Source organism: Tyto alba, unplaced genomic scaffold (assembly GCF_018691265.1).
Source record: "Tyto alba isolate M040663 unplaced genomic scaffold, T.alba_DEE_v4.0 Super-Scaffold_38, whole genome shotgun sequence".
Classification (NCBI taxonomy): domain Eukaryota; kingdom Metazoa; phylum Chordata; class Aves; order Strigiformes; family Tytonidae; genus Tyto; species Tyto alba.
In genome coordinates, this window is record NW_024881313.1 from 2878930 (window position 1) to 2901037 (window position 22108).

The window sequence follows — 22108 nt, forward strand, 5'->3', positions numbered from 1 at the left end:
TGACCAAGCGTTACCCATAGGACCATCTGGTGAGCGAGCTGATTGTTCAGAATGTTTGAAATGGTGGTGCTAGATATGAACTGTTGTTAGGAGCATGCTGAGAAGGCTTATCACAGTGAAATGCATAGCCCAGGCCTTATGAGTGCCATTTATTTTCTCTTCCATTAGATCATGTTGTGCTGGTTTTGTTAGCCATTTCTTACCCGTAGGAAACTGATTTTTTTTTTTCTTTTTTTTAATTCCCATCTGGGAATTGTACATCTTGTGGCATATGCCAGTAAAAGTAACAAGTTATAACGAAGAACATGCATTTTTAATGTTCTTTTGAAGTACCCTATAAGCATAACACAAAACCAGTAGGTAAATCTCTTTTTTGTGTTGCATACAGAAAGTTGAAACATCTGTTTAATATGGCTGTAGCTGAAGGCATTTCTAAAATAGGGGCATGATTGGAGCTTCTTGCAAATTTGTACTTTTTGTATTCTCAAATCAAGTGGACTGCATTAATTGTGAACTAGTAGGTGGTAGTGAGTGCTTGTGGATCTGCCTTCGCTTGCAGAGAGCACGTACGTTCTGTGTGGAACCCAAAAGCATGCAAGTCTCCTGTAAAGGGTAAGACAGCTTTTTGTCAAAAGAAACAATTGTTCAAACAAGATGGAAAAACACAGGCAGTGCTTGCATTTCCTTGGTATTATAGGGCTATGGCACTTGTACAGTTCTTACCTGAAGTATCCCAGTGAGCTGCTTGGTGCTGTGGCCTTTTCATACTGTTTTTACAAGCACTGCCACCTGACAGAATTATTCTTGGAATGAGACAGCCAGCCAGATGGTATTCTTGGATCTCCATTAGAATGATTGTCTGGCACAGATGCTAATTCCCTGTCAAAATGGAAATATTTTTTCCTTCTAGGTATTTGTGTGCTAAACCAAGATGCTAAATTCTGTCTTGCATAAAGGTGATCTGATCCTTGAACGCCACAAAGAAACAAAAGAATTTATTTCACTGGGTTTTCTTTCACATGCTTTAATGGTGGAACAGATATTTTTAAAGTCCTCTAACAGGTATACAGTATATATTCTTTGCAGGCATGACTCTGTAGACCGGAATTTTGGAATAGATGTTGTGTAATTTAATGTCTGCTACTCTCAGTGTAGCTGAGAGGAGGAAAAAAAAAAAAATCCAGGCTGTGAAGAGTAGCTATCAGGGCTTCTTCAGATGAAACGTGCATCTCAGAAAGCTTTAAGTAGCTTTACAACCTAGATAGATTCTTACTTTTATACTTTCCTATTTGTACTCTGAAGTTTGGGATGAACTTCACCTTAAATTTGCTTGAAAGGGAGTGAGGAGAAAAGGGGAAAAAACACACTTTCATTATAACTTGAAGAAAGGCAGTGCCAGCTGAATTTACAAAAGCCTTTCTATTGCCCCAGTGACTGTTCTGGCTTTAGATACTGAATAAATTGCGTTGTTTGGTTTTTTTTTTTTTTTTCCCCAGTAGTGTGAAATTCTGTGTACTGGGTGCTCAAGACAGGCATGAAGAGGGGTTGTTCATTCTTTTAGCTTGAGAGGCTCTAGTAAGTCTAGTAATGAGGACAGGTTTTACATTTAAAGATATGTTACTGTAAAATACGGTGTCAGAGCTGAAAATAAGTATTTTTATCCATACAGTAATGTGCTTTAGGACTAGTACCATAATTAAAATCACATAGTCTCTAAAAACCTCTAAATATGTAGTCCAGTAAATATGCATGCTGTAGTCAGCCAATATATTTCTGATATAGTGGAATATTAGAGGGACTGCTGGTAAGACAGTATTCTGCCTATGGGTCTGCAACACTTCTCTGCTGTTCTTTGGGTGTGTGGTTGTAATCATGCCCTCCAAGCTTTTAGCTGTTAATCTGTTCCTGTTGGTATTCATGTAGATTGAGATATTTGAATTAAAACAGGGTTAATGGCTCCTGTGTGCCATAACAGGCATGATAAATGATGCCTGTCTTAAACCAGGCAAAGGTGATCTTACATGTACCTGGTGGAGTAGTCTTAGGAACATGCTTAACTGAGGTGGGCACACACTTCCACCTCTGGATTTTAGGAGGATATTAAGGCAGGTAATAGAATATACATTGGTCAGAGACCATTTATGGAATCATAGACTCATTTAGGTTGGGAAGGACCTTTAAGATCAAGTCCAGCTGAAACCCTCACACTACCAAGTCCACCACTGAACCATGTCCCTGAGTGCCACAGCTACAGGGTTTTTAAATACTTCCAGGGATGGTGATTCAAACCAGGTGAAGAAATTTTTCCAAATGGTCCATCTGAACCTCCCATGGTGCACCTGGAGGCTGTTTCCTCCAAAACAAGCAGTGCTGGGACAAGAGTAGTCCCAACATGCACCCCACTGTAACCTCTTTCAGCTAACTGTAGAGGGTGATAAGGTCTCCCCTTAGCCTCCTTCAGCTTCCTTCAACCCCAGATCCCTCAGCTGCTCCTCATAGGACTTGTTCTCTAGACCCTTCATCAGCTTCACTGCCCTTGTCTGGACAGGCTCCAGCACCTGTGTCTTGGTGTGAGGGGCCCAGAACTGAACACAGTCTTTGAGGTGCAGCCTCACCAGTGCTGAATACAGGGGGATGATGCCTTCCCTGGCCTGCTGGCCACACTGTTTCTGATACAAGCCAGGATGCTCTTGGCCACCTGGGCACACTGCTGGCTCGTATCCAGCTGGCTGGTGGCAAACACCCCCAGGTCCTTTTCTGTTGGGCAGATTTCCAGCCACTCTGTCCCAAGCCTGTAGAGTTGCATGGGGTGGTTGTGACCCAAGTGCAGGACCCGGCACTCAGCCTTGTTGAACTACTGGCTTTAGTCTGTTGATCCAGCCTGTCCTGCCTTTAGGCAGATCAACACTCCTGCCCAACTTACGGACCGTGCACTAGATCCCCTCATTCAGATCACTGATAAAGATACTAACCAGACCTGGCCCCAGTACTGAGCCCTGGGGAGCACCACTTGTGACCAGCTGCCAACTGGATTGAACCCCATTCACTATCAGCCTTTGGGCTCAGCCATCCAGCCAGTTTTTTACCCAGAGAAGAGTACACCCATCCAAGCCACGAGCAGCCAGATTCTCCAGGAGAATGCTGTGGGAAACTGTGTCAAAGGCTTTACTGAAGTCCAGGCAGACAACATGCACAGCCTTTCCCTCACCCACCAAGTGGGTCACCTTGTCACAGAATGAGATCGGGTCAGTCAAGCAGAACCTCCCTCTCACAGACCCGCGCTGACCGGGCCTGATCGCCTGGTTGTCCTGTACACGCCGTGTCATGGCACTCAAGAGGATCTGCTCCGTAACCTGCCCAGCACTGAGGTCAGACTGACAGGCCTGTAGTTCCCCGGATCCTCCTTCTGGCCCTTCTGGTAGATGGGCATCACATTTGCTGCCTTCCAGTTGACTAGGACCTCCCTGGTTAGCTAGGACTGCTGAAAAATGATGGAAAGTGTCTTGGTGAGCACCTCTGCCAGCTCCCTCAGCACCTTTGGGTGGATCCAACCTGGCCCCATAGACTTACACGTGTCTAAGTGGTGTAACAGGCCACTAACCACTTCTCCTTGGATTATGGGGGCTACATTGTGCTCCCCATCCCTGTCTTCCAGCTCGGGGGGCTGGGTACCTGGAGAACAATGGGCGTTGCTATTAAAGGCTGAGGCAAAGAAGGCATTAAGTACCTCAGCCTTATCCTTGGTCACTATGTCCCCCCACACCCAATAAAGGATGGAGATTCTCCTCAGCCCTGCTTCTGTTGCTGATGTATTTATAGAAACGTTTTTTATCGTCTTTTATGGCAGTAGCCAGATTAAGGTCAAGCTGGGCTTTGGCCCTTCTGATTTTCTCCATGCAAAGTTTTGTGATATACCCTTAAAGTATCTTCCTTTCTCCTACAGGGCTACTAGGGCGGAACTCTCTGAAGGTAGTATCTTTAATTATTGGGAGAAAATACTCTTCAGCCTTGTCAGGATTTGTAGGACAATACCCCCTGGCGTTGAGCAGCTGCCCTGTGATTTGCAGGTAGGTTTCAAGTTGGCTACAGATGTTTTCACCACAGCTATTGGAGGGCTCTCACATTCAGTGCTACAGGAGAAGGTCACACTGGAATTGAGAGATGTCAAACAGCAACCAAGCTGAAAACATTGGTTTAAGAGATGTGTAGATCTAGCATCCAGACAAAACCTTACATTGTAAAGATTCCCTTTACTGCCCCTTAAGGCTGTTAATTACCTTTATTTTGAACAGATACGCATAATTGATTTGCTTACAATACCAGAGTAAAATTCTTTTGAAAAGGAAAAGGTAGGTTTTTCCCTTTTTGTTGGATGTTTCATTTGTGCAGATAAAAGTTACTGACTGATACAGCACTAAATGTTAGGAATGCTAACTGAGGTTGCCGCCTTAGTGCTTCTGATTCTCCTTTCACTAGAATAGATTTTTATATAGTTAAGCAACTTATGTGCTGAATCTCTTCTAAGGAGAAATATTGGCAACAACAGATCTTTATCGATAAGACATTTCCTGTACATGCTGGAGTTAACTATTTTTGACAAGGAAATAAGTCTGTGTGATCTGCTTGAATGTTACAATAGCTTTCATAAAACTTAACTTGTCAGTTGTGCTTATCTCACTGTTGCAGTAGTTATTCCCTGACTCAGGAGACAGCCAGACTCAGAAATGATTTGTTTACTTAGGTGGTCTGTGGTAATCTCATTAATTAAAAGTGCAATTCTGTTAACAGGTTTTAAACCCAGATTTTTCAAAGTAAGATAAAAAGGATCAGTAGTGGTGGAGTTTCAGGAATGATATTTTAGTGCTGTGTTGCCTGTCAGTAAATTGTGAAGTCTGGGCTGATTGATTAGCTGTGTTTTGCTGTAGTTTCTGGGCACTGGGTGAAATGCACAGCACTCACGAATACTAGGCTACTAGAAAATGAATGAGAAGCTGCTGTGCTGTGTGGCAGTTCACACCAAAGCATGCTTTCCACCACTGAGACAGTACTAAACCTGTCTGCTGAATAGGGATTTTTGACTTCTCTTGCTACTTGATTGTTTTTGTCCAGCTTTAAGTGACAGTCTTTTAGGCAGTTTTGGTTCCGTGCAGGAATATCTGCAAGAGGCTCAGGAGTCTTGAGCTGGAGAGTCAGTGAATTGAAGATAATCCTGGAACTGACACTTTAGCTAATCCTTGTATGTCCAGAGAAAGAACTTTGGCTAGGTTCCTGTGTAAATTCAGGGCCGCTGCAGAAATATTTCATGTCTCGGCATAGCTGAGCAGGTATCTGCTGACTCCACTGCCCTGGGCTTGGGGGGATGGATATGACAGACGGGTACATCTGCTTCTGAAAGGCCCCTTATTTGTCATTTTTCAAATTATTAAGCAGGTCCTAAACTCAGGCCAGCACTAAGAGCAAACAGAGCTCTGACCGAGTGAGGTTTGGTTACGAAGTGAGCAGGAGACTGTACTTATTCCTTAAGATAAGCTAAGCTTTAAAATGGATTTTTCAAATTACATTCTCAGATAAATGAGACTGAATTATTTTTTACATTATAAGCATTGACTTCTGTCTCTTCTCCTAGATTCTTTGATCCATTTTTGAGAAGCTATACCTGAATAGAACATAGCCCAGTATGGTGACTGAGCTGGGCGCAGCTGAAGGTGTAGGAATTTTCACAGACTAAAGCTACAAGGAGTTCACTGTTTTTGTGGTGTTTCTTATTCGCATTATGCTTTGTAATACTTCAGTGATCAGTCTGGATGGATATTAAAAATCTTAGACTAACGTCTGTCTTATAACCATCTAGGTTCTATTTCTGTATGTTAATCTTCACACCGTGGTGGACCCAGCTGTGCAGTCCATCTTCCACGCAGAATTGTACCAGTTGCCATGACAGCGTGTAGCTACCTGCTGGTGGCAGAACAATCGGCATGTGGACTTCTTTGATGACTGTCACAATGTAATTTAGTCATCAGCCAGCAGGTGGGGCATTAAGCTAACAAAACCCTACCAAATCATGTAATTTAAAAAACGTTTCTCTTGTGGAACACTGCCTTCTGTCCTTTTTACAATAAAAGCTGTCCGTTTGCAGAATGTAGCCGTTCTTACTGTAGGCTAATTAATTTCTGTGTTAAAAAATACAGCTGTAAGAAATGCCATGAAAACACTTAGTAGATTACCAAAGGTTGTGTTAGTGCGTGATAGGTTTGGCAGAAAGGCAGGGTTTGTGAGCAGGTCTGACACTGGTTCCGAGTATATTGCCAGGACAGAGCTGGGCACTCCATAGGGAAGCTGGACAAGGAAGTTTAAACCACTGATGTATTCTGTAGCTGAAAAATTCCTGTCAGTTTGTTCATAACCCTCTTCAGTTCCTCTTTTCATTTGTGCTTACAAATCAAATGCTTAAATGAGCTCAACAGTATTTCAAAGGGGTGTAAGTCAGAAGAGGCTTTGGCCTTCCTTTCTGCTTTCAGGTAAGTGGTTTATTCTACCATCCTGAGAATTTGAGAAATACGAAATAGTAAAAAAGAAAAGCCTGTAGTGATACTTAAATCTCAGTATATTCTGAATGTACTCATTTAGCTGCCTTCTCTGTTCGCTTTTTTACAGAGGTGGGGTTGAAATGCATAAGAACATGGACCACTTCTTTAAACTGGATACCCACACTGGATCTCTGTGGAACACAATAACTGGAATGGATGGGAACGCAATTATGTGGTTTACCTTTGCTACCAGTGCTTAGTAATACCTGCTGTTTTCAGTGTCTCCTAGGACCAGATACCTCTAGGTTGATTGGAGGAGGGGAGGGGGTTATCTAGCAGAAATTGTACATAGCTTAACTTTCAGTTGCTGTGTCTGCCTCCCCTAAGGAGCTGTGAGCTCTCTGAAATGTTTGCTTTCTTGGATGACATTTTCCAATATAAATTACACTTCATGACAGGGTATTATGAAGCCAACAGTGAACAGACTAACAAAAAAAGAGGATTCACTTACATACTTGCTTATCTAATTATTATAGAAGCATCACTGAAGAAATGGAAAATAATAAAGTATTTTGCTGAGTTCCTACATTTGGTGGTGACCCTTAAATAATCTTGGTTAAGAACTACTATACTTGTCCAGATGAAGGTTTGTCTAGTTCAGTATTGTAGGTCATTATTGGAAACCTGTCTGTAGATGGAAAAGTAAAAGGGCAAGAAAATAGATTCTCAAGAACATGCTCAGCTTCTAGCAGCTTGTGCCTCGTGATTTCTGATCTTTCATCCTTCCTCTTGGTACATATTGAATGGCGTAGCATGGCAGTCTGTACTGGAGTATTTTGCCACAATGTCATAGAAAGCAGTTATAAATAAAATGAATATTTGCTGTATGAGTCCAATGTGGTTTTGTCCTTGCCTTTATTGACTTAGTAATGCTTTAACCTAAATAACAATCCATTGATTTGCAACAAAAGCTGTTACTTTAAAAAAAAAAAAATCAAACCATGAAGCAACCTTCTTTCATAGACCATTAAGATCCTTTAACAGATTTTCTGCTATACTCGGTGTTCTGAAAATAATTTAAATTCTGTATTAAAAACCCCAACTCTGTGACAGAACTGCCCAAAAAAGAAGGCAGTAGTAGCTAATGCTATGTATTATACCTAGAATTCTCCAGAAGTACTTGATATTTGTTGTGAATATGGTAGTTTCAAGTGCTGTATACATGCTCCCCTAACCAGCCAAGAATATCCTCTATGCAGAATTAGAAGCAGCTCAGCTCCTGAGACCACAGGTTGTGTCCAGACAAGCTAAATCAGGGAAGTTTTAGTGTAAATTATAAAATATTGTCTGAGTAAGATTCTTGTAACAAATGTAGGGGACCTACGTAGCTAATGATGACTCTGCATCCTGAAGCTTTCAGTTCTTGGTGACAGATCCTGTTACGGCTACTGGAGTGGTCTCTTAATCTACGTGGCAGGGGTCTGTGTTTGGGCAGCAGATGATTGAATTATCTCAAACCAGCCTGCCTGGCTTGTAATGTGCAGCTTCAGAAACTATAAAAGTCACGTTGCTGTGTCTGTTCCCTCACATATGTACAAGCTAAGGCTAAACCAGAATTGTATTGTACCATTAAATATTTTGTATAGTACTGTTAATTATTTTTGAAAGAATGCTTTTCAACTTTGAAAGCAAAAACCCTAAACCTCATTGGAAACAGAATTCTGTCTTACGTTAAGCGTAGGAGTCGTTAAGAGGATTGGGTGAAATGTCTATTAAATGACCCTTGCAAGGCACTGTGGGAAGCAGGCATGATCTGTCTTGCCTGATTTAAAAGCAAAGTTCATTTTACTTTGGTTTGAATTAAATAACATGGAGAGTTAAACTCCAGTCTCTGACCTGTTGGGAAACTTAGTCTGAAAACTTGATTTTTGTGATAATTAATTTTAAGAATCTTACTGCTGCTCTTTCATCCTGTGTGCTCCACTTTATACCTAGGGATAAAGAAAAGGCAGAGGTAGCAGGGAAAATGGAATCGCTGTGACTAGTCACAAATGTCACTAGTGTTTTCTTACTGTATTTTGTTACCTATGACAACAAAGATATACTTTAAATATACATACTTAACTGTAAGGTCAGTGATGAAACTTAGTGGCTTAATTTTTCAAATGCTGTTCCCCAAGTGCATTGCATAGCAGAATAATGGTTCTAAAGACTTGCAGCAGATTTTGTACCTTATCGTCCCAGAAAACTAAAATAGTGTAGAAAATACCAGCTTTTGCTGTTACAGTAAGTTAGTCAACTAAAATCTTTGTTTATAAGTGTACAGATAACATCAGGCAAGCTTACGTTTAACGGTATCTGTATGGAAATGCTAATGAGTATAGAGCCCACACTCACCTTGTTAATTTGTCATGTGTTCAATCAGCTTCTCCAACACCACTGGCTTTCTGTCTCTGGTGTCACAGACTATAGAAACTTCTGCATGCTGAAATCACTTTCATAATGGAACTGCCTGGATCAGTTTTTTAGTTTTCAAAATCTGAAACTAACGTGTAGCTCCTCCACTCATGCTTTTTTCTTGATAACTGAGTCTCTTTGGAGAAGGCTAGTCCTGTCCTGAACTGTTACTTCAAGTTGGATTTAGTATAGAAAGTGCTTTTTGATACTCATTCTTTATACTGCTTCTTAGGAGTCTGGGGTAGATCGTGGTTCTTGTTCATATTCTCCTTGCCAAGATTCATCTTACTAGCTATACGTGTGTCGTGGTTTGAGCCTGGTCGGCAGCCAACCACCACGCAGCCACTCTCTCTCCCTTCCCCTCCGGCAATGAGAAGGGACAGAGAGCCAGGCTTGGGGTTCGAGATAGGACTGGGATGGGGGAAAATCCCCCTTCATGATCACGAGCAAAAGGCAGACTCGTTAGGGGAAGGAAAAAAAAAAACATATTTATTACAGACACTAACAACACTTACCAGAGTAGGACAGTGAGAAGCATTGCCACATCTTGAGAACACCTTCCCCCCACCCCTCCCTTCTTCCCGGGCTCAGCTCTGCTCCCGATATCTCTACCTCCTCCCCCAGGGGCGCAGGGGCAGGGAATGGGGGGTGCAGTCAGCACTGCCACTTCTTCCATCTTTGGTGGGAGGAGCTTCTGGAACTTGTTCCCCCTGCTCCAGCGTGGTCCCCCTCTCACAGGAGACAGTCCTCCACAAACCCTCTCTCACATGAGTCCCTCCCATGGGCCGCAGCGTTCCCCACACTGCTCCGTCGTGGGACACCAACTTTCTCCAACTGGATTCCCTCCCACGGCTGCAGCCCTTCCCGAGCTGCTCCGGCGTGGGACTCCCCCGCATGCTGCAATCCTCCCAGCGCTGAATTACAGCAGCAGGACTGCCTTTTCCCATGAGACCCCGGCCTTCTTCGGGCACAGAACCTTGATAATCCGAGCAGGAGCAACAGGCCATAAATCAATGTCTGCTCCGCCATAGATCTCCATGGGTGGCAGGGGGGGCTGCCCTGCCGTCTCCCCACAGGATACAGGGGGGTCTCTGCTCCGGCACACCTCCCCCCTCCTTTCTTCCTCCGTTCCTCCACTGACCTTGGTGTTCACACAGCTGCAGCGACTCCTCCTCACCAGTCCCACTGCTCCTCACCACGTCCCTTCTTAAATACGTTCTCGCAGAGGCGCAGCTGATGGGCTCAGTTTCCAAACAGAAGTGGAGCTGACTTGGAGCTGGGGGAGCTTCGAGAAGCTTCTCACAGGGGGCTGCCCCGATAGCCCCCTCCCCTGCCACCAAAAAACTCCACCAATCACTCAACCCAGGACAACATGATCCAGTTGTGCAACGAAGTCATCTGAAGAGAGGCTGGCACATTGTACTGTGGAGGGTAAAGCACTTTGAAGACTTTTTAGGTCTCAGTAGTTTAAAGAAAACTTAGAGGTAGAGTAGTTCCAGCCAAGGTGACACTTCTGGTGTATAAAACATACTAACACACTCAGAATACACAGTTCATGTACAACATGTGTGAAGTCCTAAGTTTGGGAAATGGATTAATTCATTACAACTTACTTTCTCATTCAGTAAGCGTTGGGCCACTTCAGTGATTTTTTGTTTGTTTGTTTGTTTATTTCTTTTCAAACCAGCTTCCAGATTCACCTCCTGTGTATGCACAAGTTCAGTTTGCCATATTCAGTAATGATTTCCTTGAATGTAGTAGGAGTACATTAGTTTTCACCTGCAGATCAGGAATCTGTTCATATTTCTGCTGAGCAGGTGAATTTCTAATTATTGGAGGACTGGCTGCATTTTTAACTGTGTTGCAGCATGTATAAAACTTTTCCTCATGCGTGCTGATAAAGATCTTTGACTTTAAAAGAGGATTTCCAAAGCTTCTGTGTTTAGATTACTTTTGCCACAAATTGGTAAATATTTTTTTGAGACTTTTCAGCCTTTTCATCCTGATTGCATTACCTGTGCAGGTACCTACACCTCAATATTCAGCACCCTTGGAAGTATTCAGAGCCCACCCAGACTCGAGTTATTACTGCTCAGTGTGCCATTATGTACTTTGTACTGAATGCATTGGGTGGCTGTGCAGCTCTACAACCTCTTTCCTAAGTTTGGGATTTCATCAAAGCTTGCACAAGCATATCAACAATACTACATCTCTGAGATACTAATTCTAGTGTCAACCAGACAGCATACCACAGTGTGTTATGTGGTGTTTTTCATTTTCTTAATGTACCATTTCCTGGGAACTAGAGCATCCATTGAAACTGCTACAGATCTTACCTATTTGTGACTGAGAAGACTGAAGTGTCTTCAGTTAACTTGCAGAGAAGTCCCTGATACCAAACAAATGTGATATTGCTTAGAATTTGATGTCGTCCTCTTTCACCAGAGCTCAGACTGAGGCCTGAGGGCCATATAAAGGATCACAGCTGCCATGGGTTATATTTTTTCAAGGGTCTTAACACTTTTTCCTGTTAAACTAGTAGAGTGACTTTTGAACTGGGAGAAGTGTTCCTTGACTAGAAAGTCTTAGATTGTGATACTGCTTTTAACTTAATGAACTGGATCTACTTGAATGATACGGATTCCACTGCAAGTTCCTATACCAAGCTGCTGTCGCTTCTCCCCTTCCACTACCCAGAAATATTTTTTTTCACATAGATTGGGAAACTGTACTCACCAAATGCACCACTTTTCAGATCACTGCATTAAGTACTGAATTTCCTGGGACTGTATCTATGTAGTGTTTATTCAGATGGAAATGAAGCAAACTCTTTCCACAAGTTATTAGCAATAGGGCTGGAATCAAGTGCTGATAACCTTAAGATAGTGACCCTGTGTAGTCTGTTGCCTGGTCTAGTCACTGTCTGTGCCATTGGAACAGCTGGGCTGCTGCAAATATTTGGAATATATTTTTCAGGGGTGTATTTTACCTATCCATTTACTATAAAGGTAATAGACTGCTTAACTCTTACTAAAAATTTCATTTCATTAATCTTGTTGCATTATTTAAAGTGCCTGGCTGTCTAGTCTTTTTTCATATTAGTAATATTTATTCTAATGAGAATCTCAGTTGACCTCATTAGTATAGTTGGGCACCAGGTGCCCGGTAGATGGAAATCGAAAACATCAGAAGTTCTGAGAATTGCTTTCCCTTATATGTGAAATAGCTTAATGCAATGGAGAAATTGAAAAATGCATTAGTTGGTTATAGTGCTCTGTTAAACTTCTGGAACGTTCAAGAAACAGAAATATGTATGAGTACATATCTAACTCCTTACTGATGGTACCGAGTAGTGTTTAGTCTGGATATCCAAAGAAAGAAAAAAGCAGATATTCCAGCTCGTTCAGTAATTTAGTGTTTCTTGTTAACATTTAGTCTTACTCAGCCTTCTGCACCGCTTATTACTAGATGACCTTTTATCGAGGGTTTTTACTTTCAGGTTTTTGAAGCACCTAACAGAAATTAATGTAACTCTCCATTTTTTACTTCTGAGAACAGACATGCAAGAGAAGCAACTTGTGTAACATAGTCTGAAGCAGGTCATAGCTTCTCTAGTGCTTGGTTAAATTGGCCCTTCTGACGGAAAATTTGGCTGTTGTTTTTAATCACCTAGATCAAGAGCTGCTCTGGTGCCAACTTGATGTAGAAATAAATCTCACGTTCTGGCCAATAGTCTCTCCTATGCATCCCTTTTGGGGCATATCTCTCCTGCTTCTGAAGGTTCTTCTACAGCTTCGATTTAACCAAAATTATAAATGAATGAGAATGTGAAATCTGTATTTGTAAAATGTGTAGTGAAATATTCAAGAAAGGTAAAATAAATGGGGATGAATTAAAGTTGTCAGTAATTCTCAAATGTAGCCACAGCTTTCTTCTAACTCCTACAGAGGCATATCCTATCAGATACTGATCAAGTCAAAATTACGTGCACATAATCTTATGTAACTATGTGTAGTCTTCAGAAGTCTGTGGCCATAAGTGTATTTTAAGTTTCAATACTATAGAAACCAGCTTTCAGAAAAAGCTTCCAAAACAGAAAATTGATCCTTAATTATATGTAGCCTCTGCAGTTCCCTAGTAGTTGCCTACAGATGAGCAATGGAAGCACGTAAATAATAAAAAAAAATTTAAAAATAAAATTGTCCTGTTCCATTAAAATGCAGTAGTGGCAGGACTCATGCTTAAGTTACTCTTCTCTGAAAATAAAATACGAGCTATTTTTGAGGACTAATTGGGCTAAAACTGTGACCCAGTCTGAGTACATAAGTGTGCATAGGTTGCTTCCCTGGAAAGGCAAAAGTAGCTGCTGTTTCCGAGCAAAGGTCAGCTTGTGTGCTGCTGCTGGGGCAGAAATGGTTACACCACGACCACCACCCACAGGGGACCGGTCTAATTCTCTTTAGCACCAGTATAGACTTGACTTCTCCTTAGCCTTCTATTCTGTCTTGGTTCCTTCTGTGATTTGGAGACCGTTTTCCTGGTATTTTTGAGAAGCTATGGCTCAGTTCTGAATTACACCCAATGAAAAATTTCTTTGCAATAAGAAAACAATTTATCAAAAGTTAAAACTTCTAATTTCCACTCAAGCTTATGATCACCTCCGTGTCTTGAGTGCTTCAGCCTGTTGATGACACAAACCTGTTGAAAACTGCAAGACATTCGAGATCTTGAGAGTGCAAGAGCCTTGGAAAAATCGAATTGGAACCAGACATGGGTCAGACAGCTACAGGTCCTTTCTTGGGGCTACCGTGGTGGCAGATTGCCTGGCACTAAGGAATTATGCAAAACTAAAGGAATGGTTTTCCCTATCAATCATACCAATTTGTACCAAAAGTAGTTTGCACTGGTGGTCTTGAAACTAACAATAAATGAGGAAAATAAGCTAATTGACTTGTCTACCTGAAATAGAGAAGAAATACAGTTTTTCTCATTTTGGCTTTTCATATTTTGTCTTGTTAATAAAAATTTCAGTAGATACTAAATAGGCTTTTGCAGAGTGGCAGGTAAATAAAACTCATTTTCTTTATTGGTATTTTTGTATCTGTTTCTGATTAACTTAATCAGAAGTAACTCAAGTTTTACTGAATCCTGTACAACATGGTGTTGCAGGTGTCTGCTTTTTGATAGAGGAAACAGATCTTGTTCTAAACTAGCTCTAAGTCTTTTCATACTACTGTGAAAACTAGAAAAATGGGATGTGGTTAACTTGAATACTAGAGTCTAACTTTTTAGTGAAAAAAAAAACAAAACACAGTAACTGGCATTACACTGAGTTTCATGCAACAAAATAAAGGGCTTACACATATGTGGCTCTTTCCAACCGGTGGTTCAAATTTAGTCTTGGAACAACCAAGAAAGGAGTTATCTAGTCTCATAATTAGAAACACCTTGTATGAGACAAATGCTTGCGCATGTGATTTCTCACTTCTTTTCACAATGTGTAATCTTCTTTGCCTGTGCCAAAATAAGTACAGATATTTGGCAAAGCAGAATTCTTCAGTGCCCTACCAGTAGCAATTTACACCTGCGTTGAACTTGCCTTACCCAGCTGCACCCAGCACTACAATGTGCAAATGGAAAACGTGATCACTCCTGCTTGGGATACAGGAGAGCTCTGCACTGATAAATGTGTGGATTTACAGGAGAGATTACACTGGCTAGAAACAGAAATAAAATTTATCAAAGCACTTTTTAACTCCTAAGGTAAATTAATATTCCCTAATGAAGTGTCTAGGGAGAACATCTTACTGTTGATTAAAGCAATAAGGTCCTTCAGTTGTTTGTAGTTAAATGGTTATTAGAAGAGTATTTTACTATTTAATTATCAAATCACTTGTGGTTTACAGTAATTAATTGTTCTTGGGGGGAGGGGTGTATACACATGCATTTATACGTATGAAAAAAACAACTGAAATATCTAGGATGCTTGTTTAGGTTTTTTCAAGTTCATCACATTTCTCACAGGAATAATGTTGCCTCTTCATAGAGTACTACATGAAATACCTGTTACAGTCAGAATAAGTTCTAGATCATACCTTATCAAATCAAATCTGTACCAGAACGGTTCTGAAAGAGGCAAATAATCTCAAAATATAGGAACAGTGCAGATTTATTATTTTTTTTTAAGAATATATGAACACTAGTGAGTCAGAGTGGAACTCTGAAATTCTCACAGTGGTACTCTAGAAACAGTAGTTCAGATGTGCAGCATCAGTTTAGATTGTATGCTGTGTTTCAACTTGCATGCCTTGATACCGGGGTCTTGAACCATCTTTGTTTTCTCGAATTTCAATGTAGATAACACCTAAATAAGTGATAGTAGAGGTATCCTATCCTGGTAATTATTCTGTTGCTACTGTAATAGACTTTTGTAGTCAGAGAAAAATATGTCAAAAATCCTGCTGAACAGAATTTTAATTAAAATTTGTCTCTATTGAAAAGTGCAGAAATGCCTTAATGGGTTGTATATTTAACACTGGAGTAGAGGAATTCCAGGTTGAGATTGGTGCATCAAAACACCTCGTATCTGATAGCTCTAAGTTTGCAGACATGTCTGATAGTTACTGACTGGGAAATGGGTAGTGGAAAGATGGTTTAGTGCCTGGGTCTGTGCTGTGTGACCCACTGTAAACATTAATTTGAAACACTTTCCATCTGTACAGGACTGTTACTTCATAGCAACCCATGGTCACCTAGGAATGTTTTCTTAGTGCTGATGTCCCTTTCTGTATCTGAGAAGACTTTGCACCAGCAAAAGTCTTTAATGTTGTCAGACATCCTTTCGGTTCAACCCCTGAGGTGTAGATCTGCAAATCCTACGGTGTCTGCAAGGTGTGGTGCCCAGGATGCTCCTTCTGGAGCCATATATGTCTTGAAGTGTTTATAATACAGGGAAAGCTACACTTTCCCTTCTTCCCTACACACTTAGCCAATCCTTCCCCATATGCTTTAACAGTAGTGTTAGAAAAAACAGCTCAGTTACATGGCACCCTGATGTGACTGCGTGTTGCTTTCTCACACAGTTGGAAAGCCGGAGAAACTAATGAGCGGAGGAAAAATTATGAAGGACAAGGAAAGAGGAAAAGCTGTAAATAATTAAAAGAAACGGAGAGGTAAAAAACAAAACACACAAAAGGAAATAGAAAAATGAGATGGGTAAAGTCACCACACAAAATGTACCGCTGGGTGTTAGCTTCGTAGTTCAGCACTGGTAAAGAAGTACCTTAATTTCCCCACTTCCAGTGTTTTGATGCTTTTGGCTGTGGACTACTAGCTAATGCTGACAGTTGTGTTTTAAGAAGACTTGAATGAAGACAGAGGCCACTCTGGGGAAATTTTCTTGTTCCGTGATGACACTTGAGGGAAAAATGGAGGGAGTACTTTCAAATAGATTTCATCTGTCGCAATACGAGCCTTAAATACAGAAACAGTCTGTAGTTAGGAAGGAATTGAGATGCCAAGGTAGTGTTTGCTTATATATTTGTACATAATTAAATTTGGTTTATGCACTTGCACAGCAGGGAGAGAGATTAAGTGGAGAAATTGGTGCAAATGTAGTTGTGTCTGCTGGGCACAAGGGCCTCGAGCAGTTTCAGTATTAATCAAAGGTGTTTTAGGTGCTACTGAAGAGGTTTCTGACCTATTAAGGGGAATTACAACGAAGGTTGCAAGCCAGGTTCCAGACTTGGTCCACAAGCATGACGTTTGGGGTGGATACACATTTTTCTGGAGACGGGGAAGACAAGGGTGGAGGGTTGTTCCCTCTGTAAAAAGAGCAGGTGGAACGTATGGAGCTCTTGGGTGAATAACAGCCTGGTTGAGAACAGTAAGGATCAAAGGAGAGGCTACTGAGGGTGACATGTTGGTGAATTACAGACCAGCTATTCATGATGAAGGTTGATTAAATTAGCAACTTGGTGACACCTGTGGGCCCCAGATCCTCATTCCTGGAGAGGAGTTAGTCTCCCTGACAGCTGAAATGATAACATGGTGAGATGCAAGCAATCCATCACATTTCAGGAAGCTTTCTTGGTATGTGTACCGAATGGGCCAGCCAGGGGTGTTGCACAAATGGTTGTCCATTACCAGGGAAGAATTGTTTAGGAATGTGATAATAGCAACCCTGGTTGTAGTCGTGATCGTACAGTGGAGCTCAAGATCCTGAATGGAGTGAGGAGGGCAAGTCCTAAAACTTCAGAGAGCTTATTTGGGGAACTGGTAAATGGGACGCCATGGGAGGCAGCTCTGAAAGCTGAAGGGAGCATAGGAAAGCTGACATTTTTAAGGAGAACCTTTTTCCTATGCAAGAGTGGTACAAGGAAAACAAGTTGATGAACTGGGACGCTAGCTAGGCTGAACAGGGAATACCTGACTGAACTTCCTTGGAAAACTCACGGTGGAAGCAAGAACAGATTATGGCGAAGGAGTTATTAGAAATGCTGCTAGGGCGTGTAGGGTTGGTGTTGATGCACACAAGGGCTTGTGGAATCTCATGTTGCTCTCAAAAATGATGTTAACAGTAAGAGGCTGAACAAGGAACGTGTAGGCCTGTTGTTGAATGTAAGCAGAAACAAGGCCGGTGTACTCAGAGCTGCCTTTCCCTCAGTCTTCCTGGCCTGTGTGCTTGCAGGCAAGGTTTCAGTAGGTGAAGAACTACCAGCAATGGATGAGGGAGGATCAAGACAGGGATTCCTTCTGAGAACTTGACCTGTACAAACCTGAGACCAGCTGGACTGTAAGGTTGCTGGGAAGAGCTGTCTGACCCTTTGAGAGCAGTTCCTCTCTGTACTTTTCAGAGTGGGGTGAGGAGGGTTCACAGACTACTAAAGCAAGGCAAATGTTGAACCCATTTTCAGAAGAGGCCAGAAAGACAATTTGGGGAACCATGAAGAAATCAGTCCCTAGGAGAATCATTGAGTCCCCTTGAAACAGACTTGCTTTTGTGTATTTCCTCTGTCTAGAAAAGTTGCCATCATGCCTCACCAAATAACTTCTATGATAAAGCAGCTGCATTGGTAGGCATGAGGATGGTAGTAGATGCCATGGCAACTTTAGTAAGGTGCTTGGCACCGGCTCCTGTGCTATTTTTGTACGTGTTTAGGATTCTGTAGTCTGGGTGGGTGGACAGCTAGATGGTTAAAAAGCTCAATGAGTGGTTGGGCTCAGACACTTGCAGTTTGGTGGGCTGTACTTCGCCGGGAGGGCGGTAGCAAGTAGAGGCTTATTTAACATCTTTTTCAAGGACCTGGAGGAGATGGTAGGACCTACTGTTGCTGTGTCTGTGCATGGCCCCATACTGGGGGTGCAGCTGACAAGCTTCAGGGCTGGGCCGCTGTCCAGAAGGACCCAGGCAGGCTCAAGAACAGGACAGCATGAACTTTCTGAAATTTAACAAGGGCAAACATTCAGCTTCTGGGCAGGGAGGGCACTTTGCACAGGTCTAGATTGGGAACTGCCTGTCTGGCTTGCAGCTCTTGTTGGAAAGGCTGCGGGCATGTTAGCAGGCAGCAAGCTGGCCATAGCCAACAAGGGTAACAACAGCATGCTGGTAGCTTGGAAAAAGTGATTATCCTCTTCTATTGGGCACTTGCTAGGGATCTTCTAGACCACATACGGTGTCCAGGTGTGTCATTCCCCCCTCACAATCTTTTGACAAGAAAGTTGTTGACAAGCTGGGACAAGCTCAGTGGAGGCCCACCAAGGCCAGGGCTGGAGCATGGGGCCCACAAGGAGAAGCTGAGGGAACCGAATTTGCTTGACCTGGAGAAGGGAGGATGAGAGAACTGGCACGTTGAAAGGAGATGTTCGGGCTCTGGGTATAAGGACGCCGGCCCCGCTGCGGTGAGCCCAGGTCTGGCTCGACCCTGTGGGGCTGAAAACACCGAGGCGGGGTCCCGTCCCCCTCCCCGCGCCCCGGCCTGAGGCGGAGGGGAAGGGAGCAGAGCTGCAGCACCGGGGGCCGCGGCGGGCAGTGCGTGAGGGACTTCCCGCCCTGGCCGGCGGGCGGAGCAATCCCCCCTCAGGGCCGCGCAGGCGGCGGGAAGCGCCGCTGCCCTTCTCCCGGCCTCGCCTCGGCTCTCGCTGGGCGCGGGGCTCGGCCCCGCAGCTCGGAGGAAGAGGAAGTGGCCGCGGCCCCAAGCCGGCCGCGCTCGGAGCGGCGCGGAGCGGCGCGGAGCGGAGCGGAGCTACCCGGCCCGGCCCGGCCCCGCGGAGGCGCCTCCCCGCTCCGTGCCGCCGCCCCCGGGCTGCACGGCACAAACTTTCTGCCGGGCAGCGGGGCGGTGTGGCGGCGCGGCGCTGCCCCGGCACCTCCCTGTCGCGGAGCCGAGGGGGGAGCGGCCCCGGAGCGCGGCGCGCGGGCACGGGCGGCAGCCGGAGGAGGAGGAGGAGGAGGAAGAAGAAGCACTGTCAGTGGGGCCGGCCGTCCCCGCCCGCCGGGCATCCTTCAGCACCGCCGGGCTGTGCTTCGCCCGCCGCCTGTCCCAGGTACCGGCGCGCACCCGCCCGGCCCGGTGGGCAAACTTGGCGAGGGGGCGGTCGGGGGGGCTGTTGCTGGGTAGGGTCGGCGCGGCAGAGCCGGGAAGGCGGCTCCAGGGGCTCCGACTCGCCTTGGTCCTCCGGCTCCTGAAGTTCGGAGCGGGGCCCGGGCTGGCCGGCGTGCTCGGCAGCGGAGGGGCTGCTGGCGGCTTGCGCGGAGGGAGGCGCTTCCCCCGCCCTCTCCCCACGGGATGTCGGTTGGGCCAACCGCTTCTCCAGAGGGAGCGGCGGTCCCGGGCGCTTCGGTCCCGCCGTTTGCCGAGGGGCCGGCGCGGAGCCCGCCCGCGCTGGGCGTTAGGCCCGGGCAGGCGGCGGGGCCGGCGGGCGGCCCCGTCCTGTCAGCCGGCGAGGAGCCCCCCCCCCCCCCCCCCGGGCTCGGCCGGGGCGCCGGCGGGGGCCGCAGGCGGCGTTGCCGAGATCCGCTCCCAGGCGGCGCGGTTCTTCGCGTCTGGCCAGCGCCGAGGGGAGGCAGAGCCCGGGAAGGCGGCGAGCTCCGAGGGGAGCCGGGGTGGGTGCCCGCCCGCCCAGCACATGCCGGACACCTGGGAGCGGTGCTACCGCGGCGTGCCATCGTGTGGCTAGCTGGGGGGTTGTGGTTTTACAGTTGCTTTTTTTTTTTTTTTTTTCTCAAAGGCTGGGCTGGATATTGCCTTTTTAAGTCCGCGGTACTGTTTCAGCGCATTCTCATTACAACATAAGGAGAGGTAGCGTGACTGTGGGGCAGCAGCGGCGTCTCGGAGTATGAAATACATCCCTCCTCTCTGGTTTATCTAAAATCTTGTCAGATCAAACTCCTTCTCGCAGCCTGCGTATTTCTGGAGAAGGGGAATGTAGTTGGAGGGACTTTTAGAGCTCTTCTGCGATGCTTCCAACTTGGTCAGATAATTAATGGGGGGACATTTGTTTTGCGTTACGGTTGAGCGTGCTTGGCTCCGGAGCGCTGCCAGCTCGGACCAGGGAACCGGCTGAACCAGGGGCTGCTGTGCGGCGGGACTGGGAGCAGTGCCGGAGTCGTCCTGGGGTCTGGGCAGGGGTGACTTGTGCTACTGCGGTGGTTGGGTGTAAAATAATAAAAACTTAACTATACCTGACAAAGCATTCTGTAACGTTTTCAGCCAAAGTTTGGGAGCTGTGTTATGATTGTATGCCTCTTCTATTTTTATTCTCATTAAAAAAAAACAAATACTTTTTTTTTGTTTTTTTCTTATTTAGGAGGAGAATAACTAACATTGTCAAGACATATCAGATCTCTAGTTTACAAGGAGAAATCTTTTTGGACATCTGCTTTTATGTTTTATTTTTAATGAATCCAAGCCATTTCAGCTTCTGGTATTGAATAACAAGTTACTGGCAATAGCCGTCCTTTTCACAATACTAGTGGTCATATTTTTGTATTTAATTTCTGTTTTTTCTAAGAAAAAAAAAATAAGTCCCAGAATGAAGGGTTATTTTAGGAATCTAACTTAACCTCAAGTTAGTTACATTAGACAAGGGGCTTTCCACAGCTTGAATGCTGGCATTCCCCTGGTTCAAGAGCAAGAATGTAGCACGGAATGAGCATATACCACTGTGACTAAATACCTAGGGGAGTTCTGAGCTGTGATACTGGGAAACACAGATACCATATTGGGTATAATGAAGTGGCCTTAGAATCTGTGGTGAAAAAGCTGAAAAGCTGGAGTCATGGCATCTTGACTAATAAAAATCAGAATTGATGAAGTTTGTATTTAAATAAATAAAAAATAATCACATAACTTTTATTCAATCCACCAGCTTCATACCTGGCTCTAGCGGTCCACTTTACCTTTTACCCCAAATTGGTTAGTCAGGGTTTTACTCCATGTCAAACCAGCAGAAGACAGTAAGCATAGGATTGTCAAGTCTCTCTAGCTTTGTGTTTTACTATGGTTTTTCTTACAGTCATTGAAGCTACTGTGCATACGTTGCAATATGCATCTGTTTTTCATGCTTGTTTTCAGTGGATTCAGAGTGGCATCGCATTAACTTTAAAGGAATGTTGGGTTCGTATCTAACATTCCTATGCATGCTTCTGTAGGGTCTGTTCAGTCTTTAATTTGCTGGACAATAAATGCTAGCTGCTGTAGTTTCTCCTAAAGTTCTCGAGAGGAGTTCTCTAGTTCTTCTCAGCATCTCAGTAGTCTCCTGTCTTCATGTGGAGGTATCTTGCTTGAACACTTGCAGCTGTGGTATTTCAGAAGAAATTTTACCTGTGTTTTATCCAGTGACATTAACACTTGGTTATGTTAACCAGAAATACCCTGCCTAAACGTATGTTGTAGAAATATGTGGTACCATCTGAATCTTTTGCCGTACTGAAAGACAGCATCATGGTATCACTAAGTAATAAAACTTTTGGGTAAGTGTTATGGGGTGATGTGGGTGGGGTAAGAAGCAAGGGTCTCCCACCAGACTACTGTTCCTCAGATTGCTCCCCAACACTAGCACAACGCTTGCCTTACCCCTCTACCAGTTCTGTCTGATCCTGTTTGCTTTTCTTTCTCCCACCC

At 44.2% G+C, this 22108-nt stretch overlaps 1 protein-coding gene across 1 annotated transcript in view; it reads left to right on the forward strand.

Annotated features, from left to right (window-relative positions):
• The first annotated feature begins 19086 nt into the window (after nt 1-19086).
• The window catches only part of RFTN1 (raftlin, lipid raft linker 1), a 101332-nt gene continuing 98310 nt past the window's right edge, over nt 19087-22108 (forward strand). Inside the window, exon 1 of the mRNA XM_042802123.1 lies at nt 19087-19529. The gene's annotated coding sequence lies outside the window, so the exon portion shown is untranslated. The remainder of the gene's footprint in view (nt 19530-22108) is intronic.